This window comes from Dufourea novaeangliae, unplaced genomic scaffold (genome assembly GCF_001272555.1).
Source record: "Dufourea novaeangliae isolate 0120121106 unplaced genomic scaffold, ASM127255v1 scaffold16, whole genome shotgun sequence".
Taxonomy (NCBI): Eukaryota; Metazoa; Arthropoda; class Insecta; order Hymenoptera; family Halictidae; genus Dufourea; species Dufourea novaeangliae.
The window spans coordinates 1,458,260-1,479,512 of record NW_015373891.1 but is presented as its reverse complement, the minus strand read 5'-3'; the positions used below and the strand labels follow the sequence as shown (position 1 = coordinate 1,479,512).

The following is a 21,253-nucleotide window of genomic DNA, read 5'->3' as shown; positions in this document are numbered from 1 at the left end:
TTTTACTTAACAAAGTAATTAATATTTATTTCTATAGCTCGTCTCCAACGATCTACAAGCTTATATATTCCATTACTATAAAAGTTTGAAGCGTTAGATACAAAAAAAAAAAAATAAACTGTTGTTTCGATCTTCGTTTCGATAAAATTTATAATAGGATTTTTGACGAGTAAAGGAAGTAACGTGAATCTGTGACACCGAAAATTCGATTCAAATTTATCACTGACAGAAAAACCACAACTTTTTCCAGTACCTAATATGACCACCTTTCGCGTTATGTTCGTTTTTCGCTACATATGTTTCCATGAAAATGATAATTGCTACTTAACAAGTATCAAAACGAAGGGGAAAAGTCCCCGTAACAAAAGAGTGTACCGCAAGGTATTTGCTTCCAAGAAAGCTAGTTAACCGTGTTCAACGGAACAAAAGTACAGTCGACGTTACCGGGGGCTAGTTAACATTTATAGTCCATTACACAATTAACTCGCGCGGAACAAGAGATTTTATTGCCTCGCGGAGCACCGTTCACTATTCTCGGCGCGCTGTTTAGCGACGATGAACGCCGGAAATGGATATTTCGGGACAATTGCAGTTTCGTTTCCAGTCGCCGTTTTTTTTTTCTTTTTTCGCGAACGACAATAGAGCCGCAGGATTGCGTACTAATTTAATTGCCCCGCTAGCGATCTTCGACGTGGGCGTTAACTCCTGTTCTTAAGTATTAGGACACTTAGTTTGTATGAATAAAATGTGATATTTTGTAAAAATTATATATTTCAAGTCAGTTTTGTTACTTTATACTAGAATAAGGGTTGTCCATTGAGCTGTGACCCCTTGCCTTACGATTTTCCTGACGATTGCAATCGGCAGAATTACTTTTTCAAGTGTAGATTTACATAAAAAGTTAAATTTTTCACTACGTGTTTGACTCGATGTTGTAAGTAGACTGCGGATGTTTATACATTAATAACATCTTTTAACTTGAAAAAAATGCAATAGAATAAAGGTTTAAATAAAGTTCAATACTATTTCTGTGTCATTATTAACGTAGTGAATCTTCTAATACAGAATTCAAAATTGTGCTCCAATTGTAACTTTGAGATATTAGTATTTGGAATTGTAAATTTGCATAAACTTCAGAAATTTACTAATTTCGTAAAGTCTTGTAATATTCACTTCATATTCGATAAGTGTTCTAATAGTTATGAACGGGAGTATACACCTCTGGCCGATCTGTTTTTCGAGAAACCATGCCCCTGGGATTATTTCCACGGGAACAAGGTCCATGAAAAAACCTAGATCCGTTGCCAGCCGCAAAAAACCGTGAACGTCGATTCCTGGTCGCGTTTTACACTCGCTGACCTTTGCCATTAAACTCCGAGTCCTGAGTAATTAGTATTTCCCTGGTGGTTCGACTACAGGGAGAGGTAAAATAAGTACTAGCCAGGCTGCGTCTCGTGCAGCGTGAAAAATTTTCGTTGCATCGGGTGACTCGGTACCTGTATTTCTTGCACATGTTTGTTGCAGTATTGGTATAATAATTGGGTCACGAAATCTATGAATTTTATAGCATACACGATTGTATGCTGTTCGTTTAATATTTTAAATGGATGTTTACTTTATTTCGGACCGAACAGGAACATTTAATATACTGATTTTGATTTTATTTTTATTGTAGTTTTTGTAGTCCATGAGAATTCGTGTTTGGAAAACATTTGCAGTATACAGTAACAGTAATAATTTTAATAATAATAATGCTACTTTATTAAAATTATTAAAACACAAAGACATGATTGTAAAGGAAATAACAGAGCAAGAAGATGATAAAGCGATAGTAGTGTCAATGGCGAGGTTCAGCAACAACTTGGGTGTTTTTATTAAGTCTGACATTGGTAGATTCTATACAGTTAGAAATCTTAATCACAAATGAAGGTCAATACGAAGTTTTTAAACGATAAGTGTGATAACGATAAAATATCTCGATGAAGGAAGAGGTCATTCTGGATAGTCATTCTAGATATCTGGAATTAAGTAGAATATACTGTCTTTATCAGACGAGGATATACAGGTTTATCCGATAATTCCCCACGTTTACAATGTCCGATAGTTTCGATATCGTAATGAATACGACGTCGATTGCTGAAGTGTGTTTTGACCCTAGAACATTCAGTAGAATTCCCTTTGTTTGTCAGACAAGGCCACACAGCTTGTAGAACTTTGCTCACTTTCACTGTCACACGCTGTTGTAGCATCGCAATGAATAGACCATCGATTGATTTAATGACCTGCTACGTACAGTACAACAAGTCAGACAACGCGTACAATCTGTTTAAATAGATAATAGAATTTCTTCAAGAATCTTACATGAAAGAGACTGTTTTTACAACTACAATTGAGTTCAGACAAGTTAAGTTAAGACAACTCTTACACAAAATCGCGAATAACGAATACACTATCAAATATCTCTACAACAACCAGATCAAAATACAAGCAAACACACCCGACATATATAGAAAAATAACAAATGCAAAATTAAACCAAAAAAAAAAAAAAAAAAAAAGAACAATTCAGTTCAATGATGCATAGAGTTTCGTTAAAAATCTTACACAAAAAATGCTACTTCTACAACTAGATTTCAATTTGACTAGGTACAGAATTTCGTCAAAAATCTTACACAAAAAACGATATTTCTACTATAATTCACTTATTTCTTTTCAGTTCTTCTTTTCAGTTATTCTACTACAATCCAACTATAATTAAATTTGACGATGCATACAATTTCGTAAAAAATATTACCCAAGAAACGATATTTCTGCAACTAAAATTCAATTCGGTGACACAAAGTTTCGTCCAAAGTCTTACCAAAAAGTACACAATTTTTTCAAATATTACATTCTACCGATGAATATCGTTAGCCCCCTTGATGTAAAAAAATTCGATACCGCGAAAAATAAAATTCGTTAAACATTCACCGCGCGTGGACAGTTTTCACCACAAATCCCCAACAATCCGCGTCAGATTTGCCCGCCCACATGCACACACGCACCGAAACTATTTTTTTTTTTCACCGTGGTCGATGTTTGTTCGCGAATATACAAATATTTGTTTAGCTTCTGGTCGACTCTCTTCGCGTTTTTGTTTGGCTCCGCGATCAGTGGCTCTCTATCGTCGGAAAGCGGATCCGTCGCGCGTAAACCTGGTCTGCGGGGGGCGCCCCAGGAAAAACCTGTGGATTCATTGATATTCGAGCGTTTCTAAGCGGTCGAGGGCGGCTGCCGTGGATACTGTTTCATGAATTAACCATTCGCCGCCACGGCCCTCCGTTCCCCGTTCCACGAATATACATTGGCCATTTCGCGACTGGCATTATCGGCGTTACATATTCGGCCGCGGGCGAAGAACTTACTCGTTGGGTAAATTTGAACGTCGCGGTGAACCGATTTCACGCGACGAATCACGGCAAACGGCCTGCGTTGGAAGCCTTTCGGCCCCTGGGACCGCCTCGATATCAACGGTGAAACGATTCGAGAGGCTTAAATTGATAATTCAGAGATTGACTGCTGCGGTGGATACTGCTGACCGATATTTGATCCGTCAGTGGCGCTAGTGGCGATCTCAGAATTAATTATGACACACAAATGGTATGCTAGTGTTAACATGCTTCGAGTGGAGTCGAAGGCGGATGCGCTATTTTGCTCATTAAAATGATCTATTCTTTAAGAAATATGCCTTACAGTTGTGACTTTTACTCTTTAACGCGTAGACCCTTAAATCGTTATTTCAAAATTGAGAGACTGATACGTATGTTGTATCTTGTTATTGTGAAATTGGAAATTTTGATATACAAACAGACTTATTTTTTTTTATTTTTTATTTATTTTTGGAGGGAATACAGTGGACTCTAACTATATTGCCACGCGAGGCAGTTCCCCAACGTTGCGTACGTAGGTTTTCCGCAGGCGCTGATGCTGAGGCTATGACGATAGAACTTATCATGGAGGGGGCTCTGAACTCATTGCCATTTTACTCCCCTCCAGCCCCAACCATGGCAATATAGTTAGAGTACACTGTACATAAATGTCTCAACTGAAAACGTGGAAATCTATTTCGTAACAGTGAAACCACAGATCTTTGCTGACAAAGTTACATATTAACAGCCACAGAATTTGACAAACACATTTAAAATAAGTTTAGAGGACATTATAAGTTTAAGATTACCCTGGACTGCAAATATACATTCATATTTGTCTTGGAAATTTCTTCCATGAACTTACAATGGTGACTAGTGCACAAAAACATTCCGTTACTTAACAATGATAAAATTGGGCCATGAATTTATAGTTACACCGGTCAGCAAAGGGTTAAAAGATGTTCACAAAGGCCCCGAGTCCAGCTCGAATCTAATCTACGAATCTTCCACTTCCGGTCGCCTTTCTACCCTCTCAACGTGGCCCCCCTGGTATATTTCTCCGTGGCCGTTTCCTGCCGCGGCGGAAATACCGAAATGCCCGTTTTCGTCTCCCTCCCTCGGTTCAACCCGTTCGTCGTGGCGCGCCCGCCTCCTCTTTATCAACCAGAAACGGACTCGAGGAGTCCTCCAGGCCCGATTAAGAGGCGGAGGGAACGCGTTAACCGCTCTGCGAGTTGTAGCGCCGCGTGCCGCTGCTCGGTAAGCATCATCCACCTGTGCACACGCGTGTAGGCGTTAACGAGCGAGGGCGTGATCGCGTGACCGGCGACCTTAATCGGTCTCCTTACTATGACGGGTCAAAAAAATCGATTTTTTTTTTTTTTACATTTTCTCAAGGATTCATATTTCAAAACTATAATCTTAAAAAGACTTCGCCCGATTCGAAATAATAAGGAAGTTATTAGTCTTTAACCGAAGCAGCCCCTGAAATTTTAAACCTCATCCGTCCCTCATTTTCCAAACTTAATTTGTTCCTCTGTGTCAATTTGACCCGGTGGTAAAAGTTAATACAATGAAGTGACAAATAGTTAAATTTGCAAATTCTTTGAAATCGGCTAAATTTACCCGGCACCTGACAGAATAACGTCATTTCTTAGGAGAAAACTGTGTCAAATTGACACAAGGGACGGATGAGGGTTAAACGCGTTTTTCTCGAAACGACATTTTTGTAAATGGCTCACGCGATGTCTTGGAAACCATTTGACGGAGTGACTTGAAACTATGTAGGCATGTTCAGTAGGTGCAATTGTTCTCTCCCGGACTAGAATGAAGCAATAGTACTGATATTTGCAAAATTCGAATTTTGTAAGTTGAAAAACAAGCTGTTTTTGCGAAAATCGGCACTTTTTGCAAGACTTCGCCATTTTGTTATTTTTCAATATTTTTGCGTTCATTCTAGTACGGGCGATAGCCACGGCCATACAGATTAAGAGTTTTTCTCAATTTTTGATTTGAGATAACGTGGACGGCCGATATAATGGCAGCCATTGAAGCACCCTTTTTTTAGGCAGTCAAAAGTACAATAACTTTTAAACTGTATTACAGTTTCAATTGAAAAAAATTAAGCTTATCCCATTAGTATACACGAATTCATAGAAAAAAGTTTAACATCCATATACCCTGTAGTTTTTTTTTTTTAAATTACTCAATTTCGCCTAATTTTTATACTTACCTTTAGAATTATCAAACCAGTCAGAAACGGTTCGTAAACTGCATGAAAATTCATAAAACGTCATAAAAATATGTATTTTAGGATATTCCTCGTAACGTTAATTGCAATATGCAAGCGAAAAAGTTCGTTAATTCACCCATTTGCATAACAAATTGCACCATTTTATCATCGTGATAGAAACAGAAACACGTTCGTCGTCGATAATTCGAAGGTTAATTACGGAAGGTAAAAAATTAATTTAACACCATTCAGGCGAAAAGTGATTTTGTAGAAGTCAAAACGAATTAACCCAACGGCATTATAAAAAATGTACCAGGAGGTGAATCCAATAGTCGAAGATCGCTTCTACACGCGCGGAGAATCTATTACGGGAGATTGGTACGTTACAAGAGTTAAAGTTGAACCGAGTAGTTTAATATCTCTTGTATTAATGTCCCAGTGTTGTTCGGTAGACGCCGCCGTGGCAACAAACCCAATAAAACCCACCGTCGATTCCCTGTGTTTTCTCGTCGCGAACACCTGCCCACGGGTTGCAACGAGAAACGACGCGCCAGCACGTGGAGGCTAAGGCGAGCACATAAGAGCGTAACAAATAACCTTCCACCTCGGTCGCGACGCTTTTCCTCCTTCCGTCTCGTTCTTCGTTGCCCTCCACCTCTATTTTATCCGTTTCTCTTTTTCTCCCCGTATTCTCCGTCTCTGCCTGGCCATAGGTTTTTTCATCCCCTTCCCACAACCCTTCTCCACGTTTTCCTGGTACTTCTCTTTTCGCTGGTCGCGATACGCCAGCCAGGACCGGGCGAGACCGATGAGACGAGAAGGTGGTTTCCATGGAGACCAACCAGACAGTGTCGGCGTCTCGGCTGAACCTTCCGCGCCCTAGAACTGGATACCGATCGCTGGAACGTCTCCGAGGACCGATAAGCTTTGGTTATCCTAGGTTCCATGGAGATCTGCAGAGAATAGACTTTATGTGTCAGAGGTGATTGGTACTTCGAACCACGTATCGATACGTACCTTGTCATGATTTTTGGGACAGGATATTATTGGATCGCTTGCGGTGCGACTGTGTACATTGGCGTAACTAGAATTTTTTTTTTTTGGGACAGGATATTATTGGATCGCTTGCGGTGCGACTGTGTACATTGGCGTAACTAGAATTTATTTTGGGGGGGGGGCCAGGTTCACTGACTTACGCCCATAACACTCCCCATCAGGCATCTTTACATAATTTATATCACGTCTGTGGGTGCAAAAAATAAAGGTACACATTTTACAATAATTGTTTACAAATTTGTTTCGCACGAAAACTAAGAATAAAAGGATATAAATGTAATTCTTAAACATAAAAGAAATTTGAGATCGATTGAAATCAAAAGTATATTATGTGTAGATACCTATAATTAAAATCTATCATATATAAGCTTCAATTTGCTGTTTCTTTTTCTGCAAAAGTATTTTTCACATTCTCGAGCGCTAGTTCCCTTAATTGTATCCGACCCTTCAATTGATGGTGCAGGATTATTAGTTAAGGAGAATGTAAAAATTAAATATCTTAATTCTAATAAGTTTTTTTTTTATATATTTCCATAAGTTCTGGAGGGGGGGGGGGCACCCTGGTCCCTACCTAATTACGCCAATGACTGTGCACTGTTTGCTGTTAACACTAGAGCTACCGATGATAAAGGCACGTCTAATTTGATCGATCGATAAACATGGCAAACTGTTGAAAATTTACAAACTTATAAATTAACTAATTACTTCAAAAAATTGTGAAAGGAATTTTTTTAAATTTAGTTCTCGGGTAACCACAGTAGCGAGGAAAAGTTTGTAATACATTTCAACAGCTGTCTATGGTTATACGAGGGTAAAGACAGTTTATTACATTCATATAGTAATATGTAAAAAAAAAGTATCAGTTACCACTTAACCGTTCACCTGGGTTCACAAGTCTTTAACTTCCATTTATGCTAAATACCCATGAAAGTAAAGGCTCGTAACACTTTTTTCGAATACATTTCAGTAGACGTTTATGGTCACACCTCGTACCAGAAATTTATTGTCCTCGTGCAGTAACTCGTTAATTTCGGACGTTCTCTGTCCGATAACCAGTTTCTTCCACAACTTCGTGTTCAGAAGTGGTTATACAATAATGATGTGCTTCGATATTTGTTCCCCTCTGCTGGCTTTGCTTATTGATGTAACGTTACGTGGTAGATGCAATTCATTATACATTGACTCCCTTTTGATGTCAACGGTCTTCTTTATGGGCTTTGAGCGACGAATTCAATTGACCGCTCAAGGCCCATGCTCCAACCACTCTGTTTGCTTACTCCCAACCGTGGTTACCCTTCACCTCATCGCATCACCTGCTGATATACTGGTAGCTATAGGTGAGCGTAGGCACGGAGACGAAATTACATTAACATCTGAGAATTAATTCTTTCCATTATTTTCGAAATACATTTTCTTAACCCTCATCAGTTCCACATTTTCCCAACTTAATTAATTTTCAAATTAACCCAGTGGTAAAAATTGATACAATGAAGTGACAAATAGTTAAATTTGCAAATTCTTTAAAATAGAAATGACGAAGCCTCAGCTAAATTTATCTACACCTGACAGAATAACGTTATTTCTTAGGAGAAAACTGTCAAATTGACACAATGGACGGATATGTATGTCTTATTTACGACATTGTACTGAAGCATTTACTGTCATGTAGCCCTTGATGAGTCTAGCTGCAATGCTTGCGAAACGTTAGGAAAATAATTCCATCAGGACAAGGCTTACACCCTAAAGCCTCAACCCTAAAAACTATACGATGCCAGACCGTGGTAAGCCTTAAATCTCCGTTCAAAACACACTGGTATTTTTCGAAAAACGTAAGTCACGAATAAATTTTCAAATACAGTTAACCTTCAGTCTGTGCATTGGGTCAAATGGACCCCAGTCATTATAATATGAGACGTAATAAGTGTTTGCACCAAATAAATATGCCAGGCAACTAGAATTGCCTGAACTAAGGTTTTACACACACATTACTAAAAAAAAATATTTCTTACGAATGAATAAAAATAAAATAAAAATAACTATTTTCTTTAAAAAAAAACTACAAAATATATGAAAATATATATGGGGTCAGCTTGACACGGAAAATGTACTATGCGCAGAGTGCAGGTTAACAGATTTCCGTGAATCTCCCATTTGCCCCCACAGGCAAACGGTAGATAAGTGACCAGGTCCAAGAAATTCTCCCTCGAAATCCACCGAAGAAATTTAACGAACGTTCACAGAGCAGATTGGAGATTCCACCGGGCGAAGGGTACCAAACTACATCGCGAAGTTTTCATTAGAACTGGTCACCGGCAGATAAACTCGCGAGCAGCGACCGCGCTAGTGCTTGTCCGCCGGATAATCGCAGTAATTATCCATGGACCGATCTGCCTCGAATACCGCGACAGGGAATTTCAAGTTTGCGGTAGTAACTCCGCCAGTGCCATCGCTGCTGCGCAGCAATTCCCGTGACATTAATTATTGAAATCGCCGCCGGCAGCCACCCATCCCCCTTCCCTCCACCTCCACGCCGTTCCGCAAGCTATCTCGAACTCTATTTCCCTCTCATTCGCTCCGTTCTCCAGTCCCGTCTACCTCCTTCCCTGGAACGTTATCCTCTCTCTTTCTCTAGCTTCATCACCCCGTTCTCCATTTCCGTGGCGTCTCTTGCATCGGTGTGTCCTGGTCTCTCTGGAACGGGAGACGAGCCTTCCTTGTCCGTGGCAGGCTCTCAGCCTGGTTTTCTAGTTCGCAGGAAGTCTCTCGGGCGAAGTTCGCCGGCAGAGAAGCAGACAGAGACACGACCTCTCCCCGCCACTTAATATTCAATCGCTCAGCCGTCTTGTCGCTCCTGGCTCGCAACGAGAACAAGCGGGCCCGATAAATTAATATCGCTGATCGAGGACTTCCCTCTAGCTCTCTCTTGCTTTGTCCTGGTTTCTCGCTTCGTTTTCCCATCGGTATTACGAACACAGTTTCCGGCGTCTGTGTCCGATTAGGTGTCGTCGCTTTGGAGACCCCGTCGGTTACCGATTCGGGGATTAAACTCGAACTAGATTTCTTGAACTGTCTTCTACCTGTTTTTTTTTTTAAAGGATTTCTTGTTCGTCGGATGATTAGACTGCGGATGTTTATGCATTTGTAGCAATATTTTGTATGCTAAATAAGACATTTAGTGCAGGAAATAAATTTCTATCTCATTTTTATGTTTATAAATTCATGACCTTGAATAATTATAGTCACTGAATTCCTAATAAAAGAGACTATCGACAGGGTGATTCCATTAAAAAAAATGAAGGTGACCTTGATATCTCTGGAAAACAAAATGACATTGACGTATCTTTAAAAACAACAAAGATATTCGAGGTGGAAACGTTAGGTGATTCACCCTGTATATCGCCAAAGACAACAACATATCCAAATTCGAAATGGTCCCCCAAAAAGTGCCCGATTTCGCGTGGAATGACCCTCGTACAATATCATGCATGAGAAATGGCCGTCAACCTTAACTGTACACAGAAGTTTCACCGTTCTCGACCTTCACGAGTTCATACGCAACAATTTCACGAGATCCGATGTTAGAGAAACTCAACGAATAAACCGTAACGCTGATCCTCCGCGCAGATAACTGTAGGGGACTGCCTGCGTTCCATTTAATCTCTCGTTTAGAGGATTAACTTCGAGGAGCGCCCTTAGTTACGCGCTGGCCCTCGCGTAATTATTTTATTCCGCGTCCGGTCGCGTGTTTCCCGACGATCGCCGTTCCGCCAGTACCGATCGTAATCTAACCATGTGAAGGCTGCTTAATATTGCGCATGGAAACCCCGCTTTAGCTGGCATTAAAACTGTATGATAATGACCGTCCGGTGCCGGGCTTCGAGCTGCTGCTGTCCCTCCCGCTCACCTACAAATTGAAACGAGTCACGCTAACCAGGAACGTCTTTGGAATTCGATAAATTCTTTACCGCCTTTTTATCCCCCGGCCTCTAATTAATCCATCGACATCGTTTGTCCCGAGTGAAATTCTGCCAGAGCGACCGCAGCCCGACGAATCGGAATTTAACTGGTGAAATGGTCAAAAACAAATGATTTTTGGTATACAACAAAATTTGCATCAACTCATTCTTGAGTTCCTGAAAGCGTTTATAGAGTCTTAAGAGTGTCTGTGGGGCAGAGATGGGTAAACTCATTATCTAGGTAAAAAGTTTCGAATAACGAATAAAAGATAAAAAAAAAAGTATTTCGTGATTTTCATTTGTTTAAACGTAGAAATTTCAATTTTTATAATCAAATAATACTTCTTTCCTATTTCTTATATAGTAAATTTATTTTAAATACTGAAATAATTATTAAATCGAATATTAATTTTGCATAATTTCAATAACTCTCAAAACTAAGTGGTAGAAGGCCCTTCGCTTACCTCATTTTTTCCCCTAGCGGAGGTCGAGTTTGCTCGGTGGACAGATATTCTATCCTGCTTTTATACATATTTTATCATCCTCGTTTCATAGCCGGACGAAATTCGATTGGGACTGTCAAGGTTGCGGATACGACTTTCACCGAATGGCGTATTTCCATCTGTGTATCCGTAAAAGTAGGATACCTTTGGAATTTTTTTCGGAGAAAAACTAATCGACCCGTAGAGTTGACAGTTTACACAGTGACTTATGTATAACTCGCCGTGTCATAGATCTTTTTTTGGAAAGAAATTGATAGCAATCAGGAAGATTTAATCTGCTGTATCTGTCATGTAAAAGAGAAATGCTCATTTTATTTACGTAACTACGGTTCTTCGGGTGACCTAAAACAACAAATTCTTGATATAATTATTTTCTAATCAGCAATTTCGCGAGCAAACATTTGCGTTAACCTTGCTCTGAAGTGGAATAAACGAGGAACATTAAAAATTCTCAAAATGATGTTAACAAAAATGCGAATTCTGTTTCCAAATTAGAAAGTATTTTATCACAAAAGGACGATCAAAGATAGACAATGAGCACATATATAAGTAGAAATTTGCATAAAATTTTGTACACTTAAATGTTATGTCAGAAGTATATGAACGAAGGTGAGAGTCACTGTACTTTCAGAACTTGAAAATATTCGAAATTAAAAAAAAATGCGAAATTTCTAAATGCTTTACACCTTATCTTCCGCAAAGACGGTATATTTACACAAATATCCGTGCAGCAACCGAAACGCATAAGATTTTTATTTCATCTTATCGTTCATCGTGTATTCGTCGAAAAGAGCAAACGGCAACATTTCGTCGTAAAATCGCGTTCGAATGGATATTTTACGAGCTTCTCGCGCAAAGGCCCCGCGTTTACGATCGCGGAGCACAAGTGGGACCGGTGTCGCGGCAAAGTTCCCCATGATAAAAGAAAAAAAACCCTGGTACGAGTCGGTGACATTGGCAAACGCAGGTGAGCATCTAACATAACCCTAGCCTTTCGTTGCCTTTCATTCGTGTTTAACCCTTTGGGTGTTATGGGCACCTATCCAGCGAAAATTCTCGACGTGGACTATGGACATATATTATATACATTTGACGAATGTTTTCAGTTTATAGTCCTGACACAAGCAAAAATTATGCATTTAAGATGGACACATATACTTATGTTTCTATAGTTACCTTAGCAACGTTAAGAAACAAATTGTGTTTCTTTTTTTTAAGCTTTTATTTATTTATGTTTTTTATTTTTTTGGGGGTACGTGGTATGCGAAAAAGTATTCCACCGACAGGGAGCGTTTAAATCTGAAGGACTCCACACTCAAAGGGTTAAAGACTACCGTCCCAGGTAACGATCACACCTGTTCTCCTCATGGACCGAGCTTATTCCCAAATTATTTACCAATATGCGAATTTTATTTGAAAATTAAGAAAACTGTATTACCGAAGGACGATAAAAGTTATGATAAGGACAATATATGAATAGAAATTGCGTAAAGGTTTGGACATCTAATTGTGTTTCAGAAGTCTGTGAACAAACGTGTCTCACTGTTAAAGCTCAAGTTATTATACGTAATGATACCCATTTTTCTTACCTTCGATCAGTGAACTCTCTTGAAATATTTGAAAGAAATTAGAGTATCGTAAGTTCTTATTGTATCGCTAACAATGCTTGACATTGAAAAATATATTATATTAATATTCTGCTTCGTAATTTAAAATACGTAGTCATATTTCACAAGTGGGAACGAAAGGGTTAAGACGAATCTTGAACGAACCTGGTGGCCTGTATCCCGTCTCGTATGCCACTTCCGCCGATACCCTTTCCGCTAGAGGTAATTACACCGACGCGTGTCGAGGACATTCTCGTCCGGAAGCGATCGATCGATCGAATCGCGTGTTCAAGTGCAAACAGAGGTATTAGACGCAGACTGTTAGTAGACAGTGTTTGGGAGTTCGTGATATCGGTTAATTTCAGAGGCTAATAATAATGATAGTAATAACAAAGTTTTTACATTGCAAAGAGGGTTGGATTATTTAAATACCGTTAACAAATTTTGCGTTAAATTAATATCGCAGTGTTATTTCAAATAAGACCAACAGCCTCTATTAATTAAATGCACATGTATTTTCGACGATTTATGATTTAAAAAACGAAATACTGTGTGTCTGACTACGTACTGCTTCTTTCACTGTGGTAGTCAATCTGTTAAGAGGGGGAATACTCGATCTGGATGAGCGCTCTTTTGGCGGGATTAGACTTAACACATTGACTGCCACAGTGAAAAAGGCCGTAAGTAGTCACACGTTTTATTTCGTTTTTTAAATCATACTTCGTCGAAAATATATGCGTTTAGTTAATAAAGACTGTCGGTCTTTTTATAAGTAATACTATGATATTAATTTTACGCAACATTTTTTAACGGTATTTAAATAATCCATCCTTCTTTACAATGTACGTGTTACCCACATTTGGGTTAGGTCCGATTAAATGAAATAAAATTCGTATTTTCATACATAATTTCGCCATAGAGAAATTACTGCCTCCCGTGAACAAATTTGTGAATTACTGCACGTAGAAACATGGTAGAAACTGAAGCAGAATTGTAGAATCAGTTGTAAATGGAGAAGGGATTTCAAAGTTGGCTCGTGAGTCGACAATTGTCAAATTCGATGTGTCTATAGAACGTAGGATGACTCGGACGGTAAATTCATTGTCGGAAAATGCAGTCGAGCCCGGGTGCACTTTGACATTTCCCCGAATCGATACCTGTTGAGCTGCGTTTCTGCAGTAGCGCTAGTATATGCACGCGTGTGCACCTGGTATTATACAGGGTGGACCACGAAACGTGATCAGCTTCGATTATTATACCGCTGGCTGTTCGCTCGAATATATTTTTTCATGTTCATGTTCAGTAAACGATATTTTTTTAATATTTCTTTGGTTTAGAAGAAAAAAAATGATTTGTTATCATTAGACTGCGGACATTTATGCAAACTCAGAACTTTAGATAGAATAGAAAATCAGATAGAAATTTATTTCCCGTACTAAATGTATTGTTATGTTGATAGTAATATATAAATGTCATTATGTTTTACTAAAATCTTTATTCTACTGCATTTTGCATGTTAAAATTTTCTACAACTGCATAAACATCCGAGGTCTAGTTATGATACTTGCCGAACTCGTCTCAGTATCCGCTAAAAAATGGGCGTAAAAAGCTCACAGATTTATCTATAAAAAAAACTAAAGGTGATCTTGAAAACTCTGACAAAAAAGGGTTGACAAAAAGTTTGGTACAATCATCTTAAAGCCACCCTTGAATCATATTATACTATCAAAAAAATTTCGATCGAACAGCTATTCCCAGAACTTTTTGTATTTTATAAACAGAGTAATCTCTACTGATCACGATTCGTGGTTCACCCTGTATATGTGGGTCCTTCGTGCACGTGCACGACGCTGCCAGGGTTTGTTGTGCGTGTATCATTATGTCAGCCCATGAATATATACGCATGTCGTATCTGTCCAGCGGACGATCGATACGCCAGGCTTTTTGTCGATCCACGGCCACGCCGACAGCTAAATGGAATAACAATTACGTCTGAGGGACGGCACGCTGATCTATCGGATCGATAAAATTTCCCTGAAATATACCCGCATAATTAATCGAATTATCAACACGACGATTCGTAACATGGACGACACGCGCGTGACCTGCGTTTCGATTTCAATTAATCGGAGGATCAGTTTTATGACCGTCAGATCTGCTATTCGGAAACTTTGATCCTTCACCGTGATTTATTCGAAATGATCGTAAGTGAAATTTTGGCTCGTCGGTTCGAACATTCCATGAAAGAACCCGTGATTATTGGAATTAGCGAATGTGATTTCGTTTTCTTGTAATTCTAGAGACTGGTTTAGTTTGTGCTAGATTCTACTCGTGTGGATACGAGGCGAGAAACGGCGTGATGTAGAGGGGTGAAATCGTATAGGTGGATGGGATATACTGCGGTCGTAAAATCGTTCGGAGGACGAGGGTGTTACGGATGTTGGAACGATAGAATTGACAGAAATATGGGGAGACAAAGGGCTTGGGGAGTTACTTGAGGGATCGTATGAGGCATTACGTGAACCTCGTCAGAATCGAGCTTGAGGTATTGCGCCCCTGTTATTGGTGGTTTCGAATGACGAGAGGGTGATATTTCATGAGGAAATAAGTCGAAATTCTATAATAAAATTTTTCCGGATAGGATCTATGTTTTTGGGGGAAACTAGACTGCCTGTACTTTATTTGACCTATGAACGTTTGGGCCACGAAAGTACCATTTTGAAGTATATCGAACGACTATTTTTCTCGATTAGAAATACGGGGTAGTCCGTTATTGACGCCCCAAGAAATAAGGGGATGATCCTATATTGAAAACTGAATCAAAGTTTTCTTCAAAGCATCAGTTTGCTTTGAAGAAAAATGTGTTTGAAAGTAGAACTGGTGTAGCTGTGTCTGTTCATTACTTGCTGTTTCTACTTACTGTAAATCCGATATAAGCGCATCAGATGAATTTTCACCAATCTGTTACGCAACAAAATTTTACTGTACATTCTCAACTTAATTTTACACGAACATTCTGTTCATTAACAATCTAACTGCCAATATTGAATCTGCTTCTATAAGTTTCTCAGATTTTATTATAGTTAAGTTTCAACAGAACATTTACGATGCATTTATGCAGACCGTGTAATTTACGTATTTATTTTTATCTTTGCATTTATTTTTACAGCCTCTTTCATAGTACGTTTCAATTCCTATGTAATAAAAACATCGACGGTAATAATATCAGGTGTACCAAACAATATTTCTCTGTTAACAAAGTGGTAATTAAAACAGTTGAAATTTAATACATCTATTCTTTTCTTCCTTCGAAATGGCGGTGAACATTGAGGAACGAGGACCGATATCAACATAAACTTCTGATTTCCATGAGTATAAGTATATTTAGTTTGACAAATTATCGCAAAATTATTTATTGGTACACTTAATATAACAATATGTGACGATATTCTCTCACAAAATATTCCCTGGTAACATGGAACCCATTAAATTCACCGATGCCAACGCTTCGCCCAGTGGATAAAATTGTTACACGATATTCGGTGCATATCGAATCGATTACGAGCATCTAATGGCCATTAACGCGGGGTTAGTCGGATCGATCCGATAAATCTGGCGGTTCGCCACGCGTGGCCCAATAAAAATGTCCTGCCTCGAAGTAATCAGTGGGACTGGATCCGTTTCTATTTTCGATAATAAATAAACAAATCACGCAGCAGCAGCGTTCCCGGTTCGTATCTATCGTCGAAGTTCTGATTTTTCCCCCTGTTTCATCCACGTCGGCCATTATCGGATGGGCTCCTGCGTATCGTAGCGCGATCCTCTGAAACTTTCGAACCTTCGTTAAAGTTTCTATTACGCGTCGCTGCCCCTGTGACCACGTACACTCCCGCTCATAAGTATCAAGTAATTTATCGAATATACACTGAATGTTCGAAGGTATTTAAAAAATTCTTGGAAGTCTGAAATAAATATTGTTCAACGGATATTAACCCTTGGACAGCGCACTGTGAAAGATGCACAGTTCTAAGGACTCTCGGGGCCAATTGGGACTTGAAGTAATATTATTGTTATATCTATGTCGGAAAGAATTGTCTAGTTATATTTTTTTATTGATGCCATGTACCAAAATGAATTGATTTCTTCAAATACCTTTTTCAAACAATCAGTGATTTGCGAAAATTATTTTGTTTCAGCACCTACAATATCTCACTTGTTTTTGAAAATGCACAAAAAATCTGAGGGGAAAGTATTACTCAGTTAGATGGAACAAATACTGTGATTTCAAGGTCATCGATGATTTTTAAATGAGAATATATATTTTTATCAACGTGAAGAATATATATATAAGGTCTTCAGCGACCATTGGCGAAGGGTTAAAGTTCGATGGACAATATTTATCTTACTATAAAGTAACAAAAATGGCCTAAAAGATATAATTTTTACGAAACATCACATCTTCGTACAGACCAGCTGTCCTAATACTTATGACCAGTAGTGTACCTGTTTCCCAACGCTGGAAAAGCACCGCTGCTGGTGGTGAAGTCCTCGTCGTGCTGCCTCTTGGAATTGCTTTCGCAACTCTGGCTGCCCGCATCGTTCGAACCGAAACCTCTTAAACGGCGTTAACCAGCGCCGGAACGAGCGTCCCCGGAACGTGTGGGTCGCGACCGGGTTTACAACGTGCAGGGGGTTGTACACGTGCTGAGCGAAATTAAATATTGAATATCGGGGAGACCCCACCCTTGTACGCTGTCAGTTACCTCTCTCTCTGTGTACATATATATACTATCGAGCGGAGTGACCTACTTGTCCAATTATACCGTACACGTTTGCCCCCGTGAAGTCGTTAAATCATGACTTTAGATGGAAACGGGGGATAGAGTGCACGCGTGTGTGCCGCCCCATCCCTCGATCCCCTGTATGATTTTTATCTACGACTTTTTCACGTTTCACGGAAGAGTTCAGACTAATTTTCGAGGCGTGGCCCTGTGCTCCGGTTACCCCTTTCCTTGTTCAACGAAGGTTTAAAACGGGGTAATATTGCGTCTGTTTCGATGGTATCTGGGCTGCGGGTGGTTCATCGGGAGAATTTAGGAGGGCAGAAACAGTCAAGAAATGAAGGGATGTTTGAGAATTTTTATAGTATTTGATAGTCGCTATACTTTACTTACGATTCATTATGATAGATTTAAAAACTTGCTGTTGTATTAATCCTTAACTTGGGACGTAGAGTCTGAGGAAACACATGAGTATTTTTTTTTTTGGAATGTATCATTTTTATTCAATAGTTACTTAACGTAAAAAATGTACCTGGTTGTGTTGTAAGTAATAAGATTTCCATCTCACCAGTTAACTCTTTGAGGCACACGATTTTAAAAAAAATAAAAACCCTAGTTGCACAGAATTTTTTTTAATATAAAAAAAATTATAAAAATAATACTAATGAGTAACATCAACTTTTCGAGGTGGGTTAAAATATATCCCACCGTGCATAAGAAGCTAAGCAAAAGGTTGAACAGTTTTTAACCCACCTAACCCTAAAGAGTTAAGGGTTAACAAAGATCTTTAAGCGTATGTAACCTTGAAGAACAATTGTTCCGCAATCATTGCTTAGATTTCTCCATTTTTAAACGCCTTGTCCCATCTTTTAATAGATTTATGAATTCCCTTCTGATAGAAACTAGATCATGGACATCTTGCCCATCTCTTTTCTCACTGTTTTTTTTTCTGAATAGAAAAGTCATTCAGCCATTTTTGACGCGATCAATCAACGACTGATTTTCTGCCATTCACTTGCTGCATTTTACGAACAATCTCCTGTCACCCGTTAACGATCCTAACGGAACAGAGTTAAACATAAAATCGTCTAAACTATATACATGGTAATTATTATAATTACAGTCCTCACAATTCCTGCTACTCTATTGGATACCCGATAAATCCGAATTTCATTTTTCCTCCTATATTCTGTTTTTCGTTGTACATTCCCCAAAGGTAATTTCCAGCGCAATTCTCGATCCACGATATTATAGATTCCTCTCACATGGATGGACTTCATCTTGCATCTGATCCAATAAAATCGTCAATATTTCAATTTAAAAATAGAGATCATAAGGGACTTCCTATGGTTTCAACTTGGAACTAGATTTATTATCGAAGATCTATTTATCAGCTGCAACTGAGGCAGCAATCGATCAGGCAGCCTCGGGCGGTGTTATGTCATCCGAACGCGAGCATACCTCTCTCGATCACGCTTCGATCGTGTTTCCAATCGTTCCCGAGTGACGTTTCGCCTGTGCGGCGTTGCTCTGCTAATTTGTGCCGTTTGATCGCGTAACTGCGAGACGACGCGCCTCCAGCCATACTTCTGCCAGGCCAGTGTGGACGGATAATCGGTAAACGATGTCGCGTTTTCCTTCGATTCCCCGCCATTATCTGCACGCGAGCCGACAATCTTGCTCTAACTCCGCTTCGATATCGGTCATTTGGTTAATTTACGCCGTGGAATACTTAACGAGACTGTCGTTTGTTTGTTCGATTACTTCGGTTGGGTTTTCGAGCAACATTTTTTTCACGTTATCGACGTTCAATCAACTAAGAACGGTTGTTTTTATTCTTATATTCTCGAATAATGCAACGTTATAAGACTTACAGCTGGAAATTCCGATTCAACCGTGGTAGAGCTTCTTCGAACTTGTCAAAGGTGACGACTGCTCTAAATAACAGGGAACTAGGTTCGCATAGCGAGAGCACTTATGCCGTTTCAATTATTCCAATTGTTCGTAGTTGACCGCCATACGGTATGTGAACAATAGTTCGTAAAAGTTGTTTAGATATATGGAGTTCTACCGCGGTATCTATGTTAACATTATCCAACATTGGCTTCGATACCTAGAGACCTTTCTCTACTTTACCTCCATTACATTCTGTGCAAACAATTTCAGTGTCGTATTATACACAGTGAGCAACGACAATGATCAAAGAGCAGACTTTCGTATGTACATCGGTCTAATAAATTTTGCATAATGTACGTACATATCACTTCACATTGTTTCTCAAATTTATGCTCAACAACCAAACCCATCTAAATGAAATTTCTTATTACAGGTACAGTTACTGAAATCATAAAAGTGGTTTTGTTGGAATTCGTGTTGTATTGCATATTAGACACATCAGTACATTATGAAATTTAGTTTAGCAAATATTCAACGCTAGTAGTTCTAGCCTACTTAATATTTTACTTCGGAGGTTCCTAGTCTTTTCTAAATTGTACCCCCAATATAAAAAAAAAATGGTTGTAATTTATATAGTTGCTATTATTTAAATTTTTTACTCCTAACATCGAGCACCAAAGTGAGAACCGCTGGTCTGCCTAATGACACTAAAACACTAAGCATTAGGTATATAATCTATGAATTTCTAACTCTTTTCTAATTCACAGTGTATCACATTCAAATTTCTTTATTTTCAACCGTTATTTGTTGACAAGATACGAATATCGCTTTTAATTTTTGTTACAGGAAATTCCTATTTCTTTCTGTAAAAATTCCAAAAACAGTGACTATTTTTACAAGAAACAGCTAAGACCTAATGCACAAAGAATCTTGGAACATTCTATTCTATACTTCCAAATACATTCGTAATATAGAGAACAATAGACTGGCAACAAAAGGTCCCACCCGCGAACAGCCTTAATCCCTATCTAAAATCTCCCAGCGATCTAGACTCAACGCAAAAAAAAACTAACTATATATCTTGGACACCAGACAACCCCACTTACAAGAATTTAACCCTCATTCACCCTTCATTTTCCCAACCTAATTTGTCCCTCGAATTAAAAATTAATACAACGAAATAATAAATAGTTAAATTTACAAATCCTTTACACTAAAAATCACGAAGCCTCAGCTAAATTTACCTACACGCATTAGAATAACGTAATTTCTCAGCAGAAAACTGTCAAATTGACACAAGTGGCAGGTGAGGTTTAAAACCGATAATTCACTGTTCCACTCCTTAGCAAGAATCGTCGCGATCTAACCGGATCTCCTCGAGCCCGTCGATCTCCCGTCGTATCAAAAGGCTCGAGAAGGTCGAGTGCAAGCACGCGCATTACTCCGATCGAGCGGAAAAGACGGGACCAGCTCCTTCGGCTATCCTGTGCGCCTTCCATGAAGCAGATTGCCAGCGGCTAGCTGGTCGACGACGCTAAAAACTTCGCTCCTGTGCTCGGTTGCGTCTCTCTATAGATGACAAAAAGACAGATAGATGCAGTTTATCGTGGTGCAAAAGCGAGGCAGACGGCAAGCAAGGGGCCAGAGGTGGGAAGGTCCATTTTCCTAATAACGTCGGGTTCGGCCTCGACCAAGGATGTTCTTCCTCCTCTATCTCTCCTTTCCCCTCTCTCTCTCGGCATCCAGCGTTCGTTCCGCTTCCGACAACGGCTTAACGGGTTTCCTTCTCTTGTTAAGCGCGCGCCCTTTCACCGT

At 39.2% G+C, this 21,253-nt stretch overlaps 1 protein-coding gene across 3 annotated transcripts in view; it reads left to right on the top strand.

Annotated features, from left to right (window-relative positions):
- LOC107188687 (AF4/FMR2 family member 4) overlaps positions 1 to 21,253 on the top strand; it is a 302,199-nt gene that overhangs the window by 228,821 nt on the left and 52,125 nt on the right. The window lies entirely within an intron of this gene.